Consider the following 16,577-nt stretch of genomic DNA (forward strand, 5'->3'; position numbering starts at 1 on the left):
ACATAAGCTTTTCTTTTTGTATAAGCTACTTGAAAGAGTCGAACCTGCGTGTACACGCACTTTGGCAGAGACAAACCCACGTAAAAATCTGTAAATTTTGACTCAAAACTTTTCTGCAATTCCAAACTTCAAACAAGCCCATATCATGATAGATAACAAATAGAACAGGCGCAAAACATCAGATATGGTCTCAACCAATATCAGATCATTCAAGAATAAGTCATTTCAAGTGTCACGATTCTCGATCCAGTATTGAACTCAAGGTGCAATGAATATTTCAAATCCAGTCCCAAACATAACCCTGCAACATAATATATATACTTCAGATAGAAGTATTCCTTAGAATATCATTACTTGCACACTCTGGCCTAATGAGCTTCTCCTCCTTATATACTCTCAGGCCTTTTTCAATACCTTGGACCAAAACCACCTAGGACCAATACCTTGGACCCAATACCCAGGGTCAATACCTTGGACCAAATGACTCAGACCAATTACCTTGGACCAAAATGCCTTGGATCAAATACCTTGGACCAAAAACTTGGTTTTCCAACATGTACTCACTTTTCTGCCTGTGAAAGTGCGTGTATACATTATACGCTACTTTTGTTCTGTTAAACTGCGTGTGTACACACCATGGACAAAGTGAACCAGCGTATACCTCTCTTTCTTCATTCTTTGGAGTCTGATTTGTAATCCTTTGTTGTTGACTTGCTACACTATGAACTTTCATCTGAGAGAGTTGCCATTAGGGAAAACACCTGTATCATAATTCCAACAGTGTTATGATAGCCAAACAGAGATTGTATGCCAAATTTACGAGCTTAGGAAGTTGACATTCCAACTTACCCCAACAGGGCCTACATGCTTTTGGCACTTCATCTCCTAGGGTTAGGTTTTTGGGTGTTTAGGGTTTCTCATTATTTCTCAACGATAAAAAGGACACTGAGCATCATTGCAACATAGTTCAGAGGCATGTAGCCACCACATCTCTTCTCAAATATAAAACTACCATTACCCAAGCTAGTTTATTTCCATTTTGTATGTAAGCTTATTACAGTTCTTTAATATTAATGAAATCAAAAGTTTTGTTTTTGTTGCATCTCTATGTTTATGTCTATATCTATATTATGTTGCGGTCCTGCATAAGTCCGAATCACCTATGTTGCATCTGATGAGTTCTAGTCAATGGAAATAGAGCTTTTATAAACCCATCTCTTTGATGTTGAGGATCAATTAGGTAAGTTAATTTCCCATTCGCATCGTTAAACCTCTATATTCACTGCGAAGCAGTCTCCCCTTCCCTCTACTTAATATCCCATAGTTGTGCCAGACCCTGCTAATCAGTATGAAGAAGTTTGAATTCTTGGATAATATTTCATTTAACATCATCCAAGGTTGGATTTGGATGCAAATCATACCACTTGATATACCATCAGAGTGATATGTCCCGCAAGGTTTTCTGGAACTCAATAATCTTAAAATCATCAATAGTATGTCTATCCCTCCATATAGCCTTTCAAAGGTACATGCAATGTTGTTGAACATCTTCATCACCTCAAAATGTCAGTGATATGCTAGTGAGTGAACCATGGAATTTCCTGCTATAGTTTTTTGTATAGGTCAAACTAACACAAACCCTTTTGAACTAGGTTGTGAATAAATTAAATATTTTTTATGAACACTACTACTAAAACTATTAATGCCACTGGAATGACCTGTTGTGTATCTGCTAGATATTGTCTAAAAGTTTAAAGTTTGGGATACTTTAGAAAGAAAATTAACAGGATTCTGGTATAGTACTAGGGGGAGATCATGGAGAGAGTTAGTTTCATGGGCTAGCCATTGCTCCTATCCACAACCTAAAAAAACTCAAAGCTTCACCTATCTGCTGCAATTCTCTTCTAATCTCTTTGATTTCTTGCAACTTCTTTTGCCTCCACCCATTGGATATTTTTGCCCTCTTTATCAATCTAAAGTATCGTGCTCTCTGCAACTCCTCCACATCCATTGTAACATCCCCTCATCTTCCATAATCGAGCAACATCTCTCCCCCGTAAACCCTACCCCTAGTGTCGAGGGTTTTAGGCTACAATGTTAGTTTCTTGAAACAACACTGAGTGTTCTTCCACCATAAGGATTTTAATACACAGAGGGATCTCCTTCAGAAACCTTCCCCACAACCTATACTTAAATACTTATTCCTCCTGAGAGAAGGATTGGTGTTTTTCTGTAGAAAATTTGATGATATAACCTTCTAAAGTTGCATGTACCCAAAAGTCAACAGTTATGGTTAGCTCAATATCCAAATGATGCAACCTAGCTAAGTCGGTTTTAGTCCAATTTCTACGAAATCTGATATGATTCCAAACTTCTTCTTTGATTGTATATCTACACAACTAATTTCATAGTTTTTCAAGGAATTTGCACTAGAAAATGTCATACTGATCACAGGCGGGTTCTGTAAACAATATCTCTTCCATAACCCACTCTAAATTATTTTTCCTAAGATGATCTTGTTGTAGAATAAACAAATCAAGATTCTCATGTCAAAAATATTTAATATCACCCTTGAGAATCATTGACACCATGATCTAGATTCCCTCAGAAATATTTAGGTCCCAACAACGAAACCATTTGTTAGCGCAAAATTAGACTTGGAAGACCTAGGGTTCGACCACTGGTTACCAACAAAGGTTTTGATTGTATTCTTGCACATCACTAAAAATTTTGTTCCTTCATGAGGGAGAAATGTCTCACCTGATGCATGTAGAGGTAGTCAATGATGGAAGATATTGAAGATGTTGTCATGAAGAAACTTAACAAACAAATCATTTGTGCGTCATTCACGAATTATTTAGATATCATTATATACTTAAGATGTGAGCATTTACAATAATGAATAACATAATACACAATAACACATCATAATAAAATTTTAAAGGGGAAGACTAAATATAATCATGCCATACACGCATATAAAAAATTAATCCCTACAACTCCTTTATTATTAATATAAGTGGTAAATTACATTATAGATCGATGAGAGATTGCAAGATCATGCAGAAAGCATATTAGAGTGAGGCTCAATAAGACCAAATTACAATCTAAAGACAAATACAAAGCTTCAATATTCAGTCTGAAAAAATCTTGGCATATATCATATCCCTCTTCTCCTGCTCAGTTATTACGACTTTTATAGATTTCCCTCGAATCTTCCTTGCTTGATTCAGTCTGTTTTGATCATTTTGATCCTGCTTGCTTGATCTAGTCCACTTTGACAAAGCCTGGTGCTTTGGTCCTTATCACCTAGATTCTTTAAAAAACAACACCCATATCCTTCTTCTACATCCTCTACGAGTCCCAAGATAATTATTCTGGACTTCTTCCTGCCACTTCCCTTCCTTGTTCTCGGCTTCCGGCTGGTTTGATCATTTACTTTCATGCTTTTGTTAATCCTCTTCTCAGCCTTTTTTGGTCAAAACTTAGTAGAAATTTATAAAAAATGAAGGACCTAACGGACGACTGCCTGTCTTCAAACCAATATGAAGAATACATGTTGAATGATCTACACACTAGGTCATTCAAGGCACAAAGGTAAAAAAATGTTAAGAAAAAAAAAATGACCTCCATTTGCGAGACTTTTTCACTCTCTAATTGTCATAAATTATATGTTGATGCGAGGGTTGTCATTTTTTAAAGTGCCAAGTTTGGTATGAATTTACAATGACTGAATGGTGTCACTAATTGATGAAGATTGATTGTGCATAGATAAATGATAAACCTGGAAAATTATTATGTGGTGTTGATAGCTAATAAAGGTTAGAAATCTACCCCTATTATTTGCAAACCAAAGGGTTTAAACTGTTGGAAAATGAGTGAAAGAGCACTATTGAATTGCTTTAAGATTCATTTTTACCATCCTATGGATTGTGGCAATACTTCCTCGCCCCAAAAATAAATAGTTTCCTACCATCAAAACTTTTACAAAACATCTCATGAGCAGCCTAAGTCAGTAGTTTATCACCTCGATAACCTCATTATAAATAAAAGTGACTTGAATGTTATGGCATTAAAGAGAGATAAAAAGAGGATTTAAATTAGGGAAAAATGACAAAAATGTACATTCCCAGGATGAACCAGTTATCTGTGTCTCTTCTCTCAAAGTCTTACCATCATCCATGTGTATAACACATGCCCCTCTTATGTAAACAAAGTGGATCACCTACATTAAGGGTCCCACTTTTATGAAATCCTCATTTCTAAAAGATAGAACTCCAAAATGCAATACTGGAAGGATTTGAAAACCATTCTCTAGAAGTTATGAAGTTTATCCATTTTTAATGATAATTTCTTCAGAATGGGACCTAAGTATGCCAATGTATGTTTTCCATATTTCTTACCCAACATAGCCCCATTGTCAGCAAGCCTATTCAGTACCCTGATGGGTTTTCCTTAGTACAATACAAGTATAGCCCTACTTCCAGCAGGCTTGTTTAGTACCCCAACATGTTTACTTATACTTCTCGAAGGCTTCCTTTTATCATTTTTTCTTTAATTTATATATATATCACTCAAGATATTTGAAATAATGTATACTACTCATTAACATCTTTTAGAGTGTAAGGAAGTCGGGTGGTACGAGAGTATTTTATAATTTCCAAGAACGTAACTTAAATATCATATATTTAATGTATAATAAAGCATCTCAGATAATGAGTAAAAGGTCCCTCTAGTTGGTCATGCTATGATTCTCATGAAATCCCATTAAGGTTCTATAGGAGTGGTCCACCACAGGAGGTTTTTTTAAACAATACCGCTTAGAGTAACTTCGAAGGATTCCTTGGATAGAAATAAATTTTTAGAGTGACTAGAACAATATGATTGATTCACTCGATAATAGCTTTATTGCTTTATTATGGATGGGAAGTCCCAAGAATAACAGTGACAAACCCTACCAACTAACCTAGTGGATGACCTCAACCAGGTGACATGAAAAGGAACCAACAATCATAGTCACTTTACAAAATAATTAGTCATTAAGAGTGAATTTCACCTGACAAGACTTACTACGTGAGCACTTGAGAATAACTGATGGTGATCAATCTAATAGAAGTTTCAACAACTAAGCCTTTGGAAGTTGCATCTTCAAGAATGATTCATAACTAAGGATTGAAATTAGAAAATGTTGCAACAACTTTATTTTCAAATGATATATATATATATATATATATATATATATATATATATATATATATATATATATAGAGAGAGAGAGAGAGAGAGAGAGAGAGAGAGAGAGAGAGAGATTCTATCCTACCCTATTTTACTTAAAGAGAGGAAGATCTCCTTGAAGTGTAGGAGTACTTCTAGTGCAGCCATGTGAGTAACAAAATGACAATTCTACTCATGTTCAATTTTGAAAAATATACTTTAAGAAATACCAGAACATGAAGAACCATCTATGTCAACTGATGCAATCCCAGGAGCCGTCGAATGTTGGAGGAATGATGTGTGCTGAAGATCATTTGAAACCAAGCTTCAATGGGATCCACATATTCTTGGTTTTCTAATTCACTAATAACAATTAGTGCATCCCCTTTATATTTCCATGCAAATCCTCCAAGTCTCTTTGATTTCTCTCTAGAGTGCATACTGGATTGCATGATAAACATGGCGAGTGTAACAACCCCAAGTTAAAGTTTCATCTAATAATGGATAATAAAGGCAAAATATGACCAAGATCATGGGACACGTATTCCAAGTTGAATGTTCGGAAAACACTATAGTGGTAATCACTTTTGGTTTATTTATGGCTATGAAAATTGGCAAAGGCATTGGCAAATGAAAAGAGGCATTAATTGGCATCTATTTATGAAAATAAAGGAAAATAGGAGAAAATGAAGATGAAGAGACACAGATTTGCATGTAAGGGAAATTAGAGGAGAAATGAAGGAAAATGAAAGAAAAATGGAGACATCAATGATAAAAAGGAATCAGAGGATCAATTCACAACTTTTTTTTAGTTCAATTTGGCTCTCTCCTTTCATTCTATCTCTCATACACTCTTGCACACTTAGAGAATCCTTGGAGCATTTTGGAATTCACTTGGATTTGTAGAAAGGAAAGAAAATGAAACCAAAGGAAAAGCAAAGGAAAGTGAAGGAAAGAAAGGAAAAGGTTGGATCAACAGCTTCAGTAGGAGGATTTTGTAGGTAACAGGTTGTGAGTGTGATTTCTTAGCTAAGGTGTGAATGCATGGCACGTGAATTTGTTTATTTGGTTTATTTGTTGTCATTGGCATGGATTTCTCCTGGTTTGACAGTGATTTCATCATTGCCTTGCCATTTCCTGTTTATCCGTGGTGTGATGAGATTCATTCTTGGTTGAGATTTGGATTGCCAAAATATTTTGGAACTAGGTGAGGTGGTCTCAGGAAAATCCCTAAGGGATGGGTGTGGGGATGGTTTTCTCTGGGAAGCCATCAATAGGTGGGTGAAGATAGGAAAATTCCTCAAGGTATGGTGAAGAAATTCTGTGGCATCCAAACTTGGTTTGGTTTTGTGATCTTAAGACCAATTTAGGTGAGATCATAATAGCTTGAGGATTGAGGTGGTTTAACCTCTGGAGTCCCTGATCAATTATGTATTTAGTTTGTCCCATGAGATCCCATATTCATGCTTGTAATATGGCACAGGGGTGATTGGTTGAAAGCAAGTTTCAGTTAAACCCAATCTATGGTTGGGTGGTACGTGGATGTCCCTGACTTGGTTAGATTTTGCACAAGTTAATAAGAGTTATTTTCCTATTTTGATATATGAGCACTTTTCATGGTTATTATTCTGGTTATATGCTAGTTATAAGCATGGTTCTCTGATGTTCTCTAGCTATGGCTCTTATTCATGGTTTGATACGTACATAGTGCTACACGATTGCCCTGTTTTCATATGTATATAAGCGAGCACTCTATGGTCTTATTAGGTGATCTAAAGTCTAATAAAGGTGGGACAAGGTAGAAGAAGTGTGTATTATGTCCTGCCAAGCTTAGTGCCCCTCAGGAGCCCATCTTGCACAAGGAAAAAGGAAAACAATGGCCTCTAACAAATCTGAAATGAGTTCTTGGTGAAAAGTCTACTTGAATAAGTTGTTGAGGAGGGAAGGAGGGTGTTGATGGTAGGATGACAAGTGAAAATGATAGTTCTCAGCCCTGCAACCCAATATTCTTACTTGCACACAAGAAATATTATGCTTTTTATGCTTGAAAATACTACTAAACAAATTATCAATTGCAGAAAATAGAGATGCAAAAAGGAAAGATAATTGAAGATCTAACTATTGCAGAAGGAGGACAACTACTTTTTTTCTTTCCACCAAAAAGACTACAACTACAATTCCCACAAGAGATATTATTGACAGACCTACAAAAGAAACTTTTGAAATAAGAAAATCTTGCAAGAAAACAAGGAAATATTGCTAAACTAAGTACAAGAAAGAAAATGCATATTAGAAATGTACAAGGGAGAGAGACTAGAGTGCTTGGGTTGGTCCCTAACCCAAGGGAACTCATCCCTCTAAAACACACTCATATTGAAGATGATATAATTCTTTTCATTGATATCAAACAATGCTCAAGTACATGATGAGAGAATTGAAAATGACAAGTACAAGCTCCTAGCTCTAGCAGTCTCTATCCTTCTCTAAAAGTTTGAATCCTATTGATCCCTTAGGATTATTTATTTATAAAAAGATGGTTGAGGTGGAAGCCTCCTTGGAAGGATGGATAATTCCCTCCAAAATCCCTATAAAGGTGGATCTAGCTCCCTAAGATCCTCACAATCCTTGAGTGCATCAATTGTTCAATAGATCCTTGAGTTGTAGGTGAGTAAATATAGGGAGCAAGTCACGTTATAGGTGAGTAAATGTATGGGACACACCTCTTACATCTCCTCCAACTTGTTTCCAACATATCCATTTACATTAAATTCTCTTCTTCCTACACATTCAACTATGTTAGGCTACATGATATGAAATATTATTTTCCCTACCTAATGAACACATTATAGCTCAAAACATGTCATCAAATGCAGAGAGAGAGGTAAAAGTATGCTAAAAGATGGCCAAATGGGCCTTGTTGTGTACCTATTAGAAGGCCCATCATCACCCCCTATTGAAAATGTTTCTCACCATCTAAGAAACTCAATCACTTATCTTCATGTCATTCATAGCCCTAGTGGTAGCCCTGACATCCCAAGGTATCTCTCATGGATTGCCCTCTTGAGGGTAGAACCCTGCATTCTTCTATATCTTTTTCCATTCTTGTTTCTTCTTCTCTTTGTCTTATTTCTTGTAGCCCTACTATCAAAGGAGGGTTGAACTTAAGCCCAATCTAGTTGACCTTCAACATTTGAAATTTCATACAAGGGTGTCTTTTCTGGAGCATTCCTCAGTCTCTCTGTAGAGTAATACTCTCTGATTTTTAACTTATGTGGTAAGGAGTGCCATCTCCTTTATTAGGGTCCAACCCTAACCCCCTTATTTATGTAATAGGGTCGAGTCATAGTTATAGTTAGTTAAAGAGTCAATAAAGCCCATATTAGTAATTGTAAGTGATTGACTCGCATTTAAAGAAAGGGACCACAGTTAGTTGCAAACGGGCCATGGTATTAGATAGATGGTATTAAGAGAACCATGGTACTAACCCATGATATTGCATGTATGAATCCTATATAAAGGATAGAGACTCCCCATTGAGGAGCGTCGTGTCTTATTTTGTAATCGAGCCCATCTCTATTGGAGGTTGACCCCTCGAAGAGGCAAGTGAACATTGCTTTCATCTCTAAATAATAAAATACATGCTATTATTTCTCATTTTGTTCTACATTCTGGGTTGTATTTCTTCATATATTTGGTATTCTTGCATCTTCTCACAGGTCAAGAGCATAACAAGTGGTATCAGAGCACTTTCCAAGGCTAGTGGTATCTCCATTTTTAGTAGATTTTTTTTTTGGCAAGAGACGTGTTCCAGCGTCTTTAAACCACGAGATCTGTTGTTGAGCACATCAACCTACGGATTTGGGGAGGCATGCACACTGGAAATATAAGAGGTGGTCACGCTTGTTGGAATCCTTTGTAACCCCTATGGGTACCCCTTCGAGTAGTAGCGCATTAGACAAAACTGCGCACGGACTGTCTTCCACATACCCTCTGGGTATATCAGAAGCCCCCTAGTCACACCTAAAGCCTCGCCTTAGATAAACCGTCGGTCATCTTGCTGCTACAGTACACCGAGAACAACACTCGTGGAGATTACTCTCGCATACGATAGGGTAATCGAGTAGTATAGCTAAGGCTACGATTGATCATCCTTAGTTAGTGCCATGATAGATTGGGCCAAGTACTACTGTTGGACCCTTATGTATATTACGATCTGTAGTACCTGACACTTCTTGAGACCATAGTTCCCTCATCCCTCTGAAGATTTCCCATCATCTTCTTTGCCAGATCAGATCTAGCAGGTTGGGTTCTGTCGCTGTCACAACAATCAAATCAACCAGTTCAGGGTCTACTGCCACAATACCATTTAGATCTAGCAACCAGGGTTCTGTCACCGCCGCAGCCCACTCCACATTTCACAATTGAGGGTTTCATAGACAGATCTTACCATTTGTGCAGGGAGGCCTATGGCTCCTATACCCTGGGGTGATTCTCACAGGACATTGGGCAGGATTAACTTTTCTGGAAATTGGCTACTATAGTATTGATAAGCGGGGAGTAAAACTCCTTTTGGAGTAAAAAAAAATGAGTCTGAGCCCACCCAGGATGCTTATAAGAGACTTATCCCATAAGAATTAAGATGACGAGCTGAGTGTAGTGGTACCATTCACTTGTCAGCTTCAATTTTTGGGTGGTCCCAAATTTTTTAAAAGTTAAGACAAGTGACCTGGATCTGTGTATGGTAGAAACCAGAGCTCAAGCCATGGCCAATGAGAAGATCGACACCATTGAAAGAAGTTTGGATTGGATAATGGATCAGTTGAAGACATTAATAGACACAGTCGCAAAGGGCAAGTCAATGTTACAATTAGAGGCAAATGGTTTTAATGAAGACCTTGAAGGAGAATCTAGCCATCATCTTCACTTCCATGGAAATCACCAACATTCCCACCCTTGACCTCCCAAGTTGGACATGTACAAATTTGATGGCTCTAATATGACAATATGGGTAGCACAAATGGAACAATATTTCACTCTAAATCACATCGTAGATGATGAAACTAAACTAGGTGTAGGAGGCCTTTACTTGGACCAAGAAAGATGGCAATGGTGGCAGTGGCATTATAAATGCTATCCAGGGACAATTACTTGGCAGGTTGCAAAATCCATTTGTGACCGCTTTGACCATGAATCTAAATTTTGGGTCATCTTACTAAGCTCAAACAAATAGGCACAATAAACTATATTACAGCCTTTGAGAAATTGGCCTTCCGCACAGCAGGTCTGGGAGATGAATTCTACTTGGAATGTTTTATAAGTGGTCTCAAAGAAGCCATCCAAGCCCATGTCTGGATGCACCACCCAGACACATGGATGGAAGCTTGCACAAAGGCTATCAAAGTGGAATGTGCTTTAGCAGCCTAGTTGTCTTGTCCAAATTTCATAGCCAAGGGATGCCCCACCTAGGCTCAGGGCACTACCCAAACACTTAAGGTTCAAAAGGTGTCCCCCGCAGAAATGGTTGAAAGAAGAAAGAAAGGATTGTGTTACTACTGTGATGAAAAATACTCCCTTAGGCATAAATGAACCCAAATTCTTTCAAATTAATTCTACTGATCACAGTTCATCTGAGGAAACCCCACCCTTTGAGGGACCAGAGGAGGAAGATGAGGACAACCAGCAGGACAATGAGATCCCAGCTACACCAGAAGAACCAGTCATCTTGCTCCATGCTTTGGTAGGCATTTCTTCTCCCCAAAATCTCAAAATTAGAGGTTTTATTAAACATCACCCTGTAGTAGTATTGATTGATAGTGGCAGCACACATAACTTTATCCATCAGAGAGTCGCAGAAGCGGTGCATTATTTTGTTAGAGCAGTCTCTAATTTCCAAGTCCAGATTGCTGATGGGGGGACAATGAAATGTGAAGGCCGCTGTGAAAATATCAAAATTCAGATGGGAGATTACCACCTAAAGACCCACATGTTTGCCATCAACATGGGTGGTTGTGACATTGTCTTGGGCGATGAATGGCTCCGCACACTAGGCGCAATCACAATGGATTTCCAGGAGTTATATATGAGCTTTAAGTAGAAGGACCACATGCATAACCTCCGTGGACTCCAGGCAGGTACTCCTTCTATCATCAGCTTGCATCAAATGGAAAAGTTGTTATAAAAGGGCCATCATAGTGTTATCGCCCAATTTAATGCCATTTAGGCCATCAAGCCCACTACTCTTCATATTCATCCTGAGATGCAACAGGTCTTTGAAAAACCTCATGAGCTTCCACCCTCTAGAGGGGAACATGATCATAGCATCACTTTGGTCCTAGGGGCACAACCACCGAATGTGCACCCATATAGATAACCTTTCACCCAAAAGAATGAAATTGAAAAAATCATCAAGGAACTCCTGGACGCCAGTGTCATTCATCCTAGCATCAGTCCTTATTCATCACCTGGGGTCATGGTTCTCAAGAAAGATGGGGAATGGGTGTCCAGACTTCAAGGCCCTCAACAAGCTTACGGTAAAAGATAAATTCCCCATCCTAGTTGTTGATGATTTTCTAGATGAACTAAATGGGGCTCAATTCTTTACTAAGCTAGATCTTTGCTCGGGCTATCACCAAATACGCATGAAAGAAGTAGACATTCCAAAGACTGCTTTCCAAACTCATGAAGGCCATTATGAATTCCTAGTCATTCCATTTGGTCTCTGTAATGCCCCATCCACTTTTCAGAGCCTCATGAATCACCTGCTCAAACCATATCTCTGAAAATTTGATCTTGTTTTCTTTGATGACATTCTCATCTACAACCTCACATGGGAAAAACATCTTTAGCATGTAGACCTGCTCTTGCAATTGCTCCAGAAGCATAAATTATTTGTCAAATTTTCCAAGTTCTCTTTTGGCATGGAAGAATTCTAGTATTTGGGCCACATTGTGGGGCCTGAAGGTGTCAGGGTGGATCCCAAAAAGATCCAAGCAATGTAGGATTGGCTCCAACCAAAGACTTTGAAGAGTTTGAGAGGATTCTTGGGTCTCACTGGCTACTATTGCAAATTTGTCCTTAATTATGGTCACATTGCTAGACCCCTCACTCACCTTCCTTTAGACTGATGAAGCACAACAGGCGTTTATAACTCTCAAACAAGCCATGTGTTCCACTCTATATTGGCACTACTCGACTTGACCAAATCTTTTGTGATTGAATGTGATGCTTCAGGTACGGGTATTGAGGTTGTCTTAATGCAGGAAGGTCAACCCTTGGCCTTTACTAGCCAACAACTAAGTGGGAAACATTTGGGACAATCTACCTATGGGAAGGAGATGATGGTCATCTTACACGCAGTGGATACCTGGTGACCATACTTATTGGGCGGCGTTTCCAAATCCGCACAGACCATCAAAGCCTTAAATATTTTTTGGAGCAACGACTATCATCACCACAAAAAAAATAAATGGCTAGCCAAAATGCTAGGATATGATTATGAGATAATTTACAAGAAAGGGCATGAAAATGTCGTAGCAGATGCTTTATCATGCCAATTTGAGGAGGACAACACCCTGCTAGCAATCTCTCTTCCCATTCCAGATTGGATTGAAGAAGCTTGCAAGGAATGGTTTTCACATCCTTCGCTCTCCCAACTCATTAATAAATTGCAAGCAGATCCTAATTCCATAGCGGGCTACTCTTGGAAGGATGATATTCTTCGCTACAAGGATAGAGTAGTGATATCACCGACATCCACCCTAAAAACATGCATTTTGTCACAATTGCTCTCATCTCCCACTGTAGGCCATGCAGGCTTTCAGAAGACTTATGCTCGCACTCGTCATTCCTTCTTTTGGATAGGCATGAAAATGGACATTCTTACTTTTGTAGCTGAATGTGATGTGTGTCAGCACCATAAAGGAGAAACAGTCAAGTCCCGACGCACTTTACAACCATTGCCCATCCCTACCTCGATCTGGATGGATGTTTCTATGGATTTCATTATTGGTCTTCCAAAGTCAGGAAATAAGTCATTCATCATGGTGGTTGTGGATAGACTTTCTAAGTATGCTCATTTTTGCGCCTTACCCCATCCTTTTACACCCACTTTGGTGGCTCAATCTTTCATGGACCAAATATTCAAATTGCATGGCATGCCCACTTCCATTGTGTCTGATCATGACTCGATCTTCACCAGTAACTTTTGGGAGGAACTTTTCAAGCTACAAGGCACCCAACTAAAACTAAGTACTTCCTATCATCCCTAAACTGATGGTCAAATTGAAGCCGTCAACAAATGTCTGGAGACCTACCTTAGGTGCTTCACTTAAAAAAAGCAACATCAATGGGTACAGTGGTTACCTTTAGCTGAATGGTGGTATAATACTAACTATCATGCCACCACCAAGATGACTCCATATGAAGCAGTTTATGGTCAACTCCCCCCTTCACCTACTTCTTATATCCCTAGATGCTCTAAGGTGCAAGCAGTGGATCAACTCCTACAAAACCGTGCAACCATGCTAGCTTGTCTCAAAGATAATCTCCATCAAGCTCAGAATCGCATGAAGCAATAGATAGACCAACATCGTTCGGAGCACACATTTCAAGAAGGGGATCAGGTATTCTTGATGCTGCAACCATACAAGAAAACATCACTCGAAGACAAGGGTCGTCAGAAATTATCTCCAAAATTCTATGGACTTTATCAAATACTTTAGTGCATTGGCGAGGTAGCCTACAAGTTAGCCTTGCCATCCACTACAAAAATCCATCCCATCTTCCATGTATCATGCCTCAAGAGAGTGGTGGGGAACAATTGAAGAATTCAAACCAATCTACCTGAATTGGATGAAGAAAGCTCCAACCTGAACAGGTCCTTAACAAACAAGAATGACATTTGCGCGGCCACATGATCTAGGAAGTCCTTGTTAAGTGGAAAGTCACCTCTCTAGAAGATGCGACCTAGGAACCAGCCACTATTCTTCAACAAGTTTTGCAGCTTCAACCTTGAGGACATGGAAAATTTTAGGGGCAAATTTTTGCCATTGGGCTAAATTGAGGGGTTTTATTATTTTATTGGGCGAATATTTTGTATCATAGTACATTTTTACAAATCGCTTCAAATTTATTTTATAAAAAGATTAGGTATGGAGGTTAGCCCACCTTATTTTAAGGGAGAGGGTAAAAAAAATAAATTTAGCCCTTGAAATTAGGAGTTACAATCTTTGATTCACCCTCATTTTCAAGAAAATGTATTTATGATAGTTATAAATAAAAATAAAAATACAGTGGAGGTATGGTAAATAAATAAAAGCTCTTTTTATACTTACTCCAAAGGTATTGTAAATAAATAAAATTTCAAATAAACTAGAGGTATGGTAAATAAATAAAACCTCTTTTTATATTTAGTCCATAATCCTCTTTCTATTTAAAAAGGCTCAAAAACGAGGTTTCATTTAAGTGAATCCTATGGGCCAAATACCATATTTAAAAAGAGGTATGATAAATTAATAAAAATATAAATAAACGAGAGGTATGGTAAATAAATAAAACATTTTTTTATATTTACTCCATATGTCACCTTATATTTATGAACACGCAAGCGTGTAAATAAATAAAAATATAAATAAAGTGGAGGTATGGTAAATAAATAAAAATATAAATAAACTATAGGTATGGTAAATAAATAAAACCTCTTTCTATATTTAGTCCATAACCCACTTTCTATTTAAAAAGGCTCAAAAAAGAGGTTTTATTTAATTGAATCCTATGGGCCAAATACCATATTTATAAAAGAGGTATGGTAAATTAATAAAAATATAAATAAATGAGGTATAGTAAATAAATAAAACATTTTTTATATTTACTCCATAAGCCACCTTATATTTACGAACACACAAAAAATGTGTTATATTTAGGTGAAGCCTATGGGCCAAATACCATGGGCCAAATTATTATTAATACCATGCAAAAAAACATTATTAACCCTAATATTAGTATTAATAAAAATAAAGATGGCACATGGTATTGACCCATGGTATTCACATGGAATGCAACCTATTTAAAGGCAATTAAACTAGCATAGATCCATTTTACTTTGGATCAAATATCGTGATATGAAAACTAACATAGAGTGAAAAAATATTTGATCCCTCTCGGGGCTTGGTAGATCAAGAGTAAAAATGGATCTTGTAATTTAATATCACTAAACATTTTAACTTGGTTAAAAAAAAAAAAAAAAAAAAAAAAAAAATCAATTATTAATTTTATTAATTTTTATAAATTACTAATAGTAGTTTTTAAGCTCCAGGTTTATGATAACCCATGGTATTGACCCATGGTAATACCATGGTATTCATGTGAGCATAGACTATTTAAAGGGGAAATTCTATCAGCTTAGATCCATCTTAATTCCGGGTCTACCAAGTGCTAGGAGGGATAAATAGATTTCATCCCTCTAAGAGTGGTAGATGTGGAGTTAAGATGGATATAGGTTGGTTTTTATGATGATGAAGATATTAAATAGACTTAGGAAATTATATTGTAAAAATAATCTTAAGGTGAATGGTTAAAACTACATTTAGTCACTTCACAAAATTTAGTAAAAAATACTGATATCTCCATTAATATTGGTATTTTTGATTTAACAAAAAAAAATTCAAAACAATGAAATCTTAACTCTCTCTACATCACCCTCGCAGAAGAGAGATAGTCGCTGCCTAGATTTCCCAGCATTTTTCAAACATTCTCAATATAATATCTTCATGAAAAAGTTAAAGTACTAATCTTGGATTAGTTGTTTGAAAAATATGCTGGTTTGTACAACCTTTCATCTTCCCTGCTATTCTTAGTTTGTCGTAATGATCTGTAGGGGTTGGGTCACTACACCATATTGTCCTAAACTGCGGATATTGTGCACCAAAAAGGAAATTAATCCACATATTACAACGTTGTTAAAAATGGTATGAAGGTAGCGAATTATGCTAATAAGAAATTTAGATTGGGAGAGACGTAATTAAATTTTATTATTTAATTGAAGATTTCCATTTAAAATAATAATAAATCTACATTTATATATTTATATATTGATTGGATGGATTACAACGGTCACTTATTTCCATTAGATCCCCTTCAGCCCTTTGGGATACCTACTACTTCATTATATTATATAGTTGGGGCTTGCTACTTGTTGGTGTGTTGGGGTAAACAAACTTGATGTGTTTTTTTTTTTTTTTTATCTTGCAGTTGGAGTCTATGGAATAAGAAAGAAATTTGATAGCTTGGCAAAAGTGGTAGAGAAAACATTAATCTCTCCTACCATGACAAACATGGCCACTAAAACTTGCAACATTGTTTGTAGG

The sequence above is a fragment of the Pinus tabuliformis genome, chromosome 1_1, assembly GCF_031772625.1.
Source record: "Pinus tabuliformis cultivar Carrire ecotype Pingquan chromosome 1_1, CPIR1, whole genome shotgun sequence".
Lineage (NCBI taxonomy): Eukaryota > Viridiplantae > Streptophyta > Pinopsida > Pinales > Pinaceae > Pinus > Pinus tabuliformis.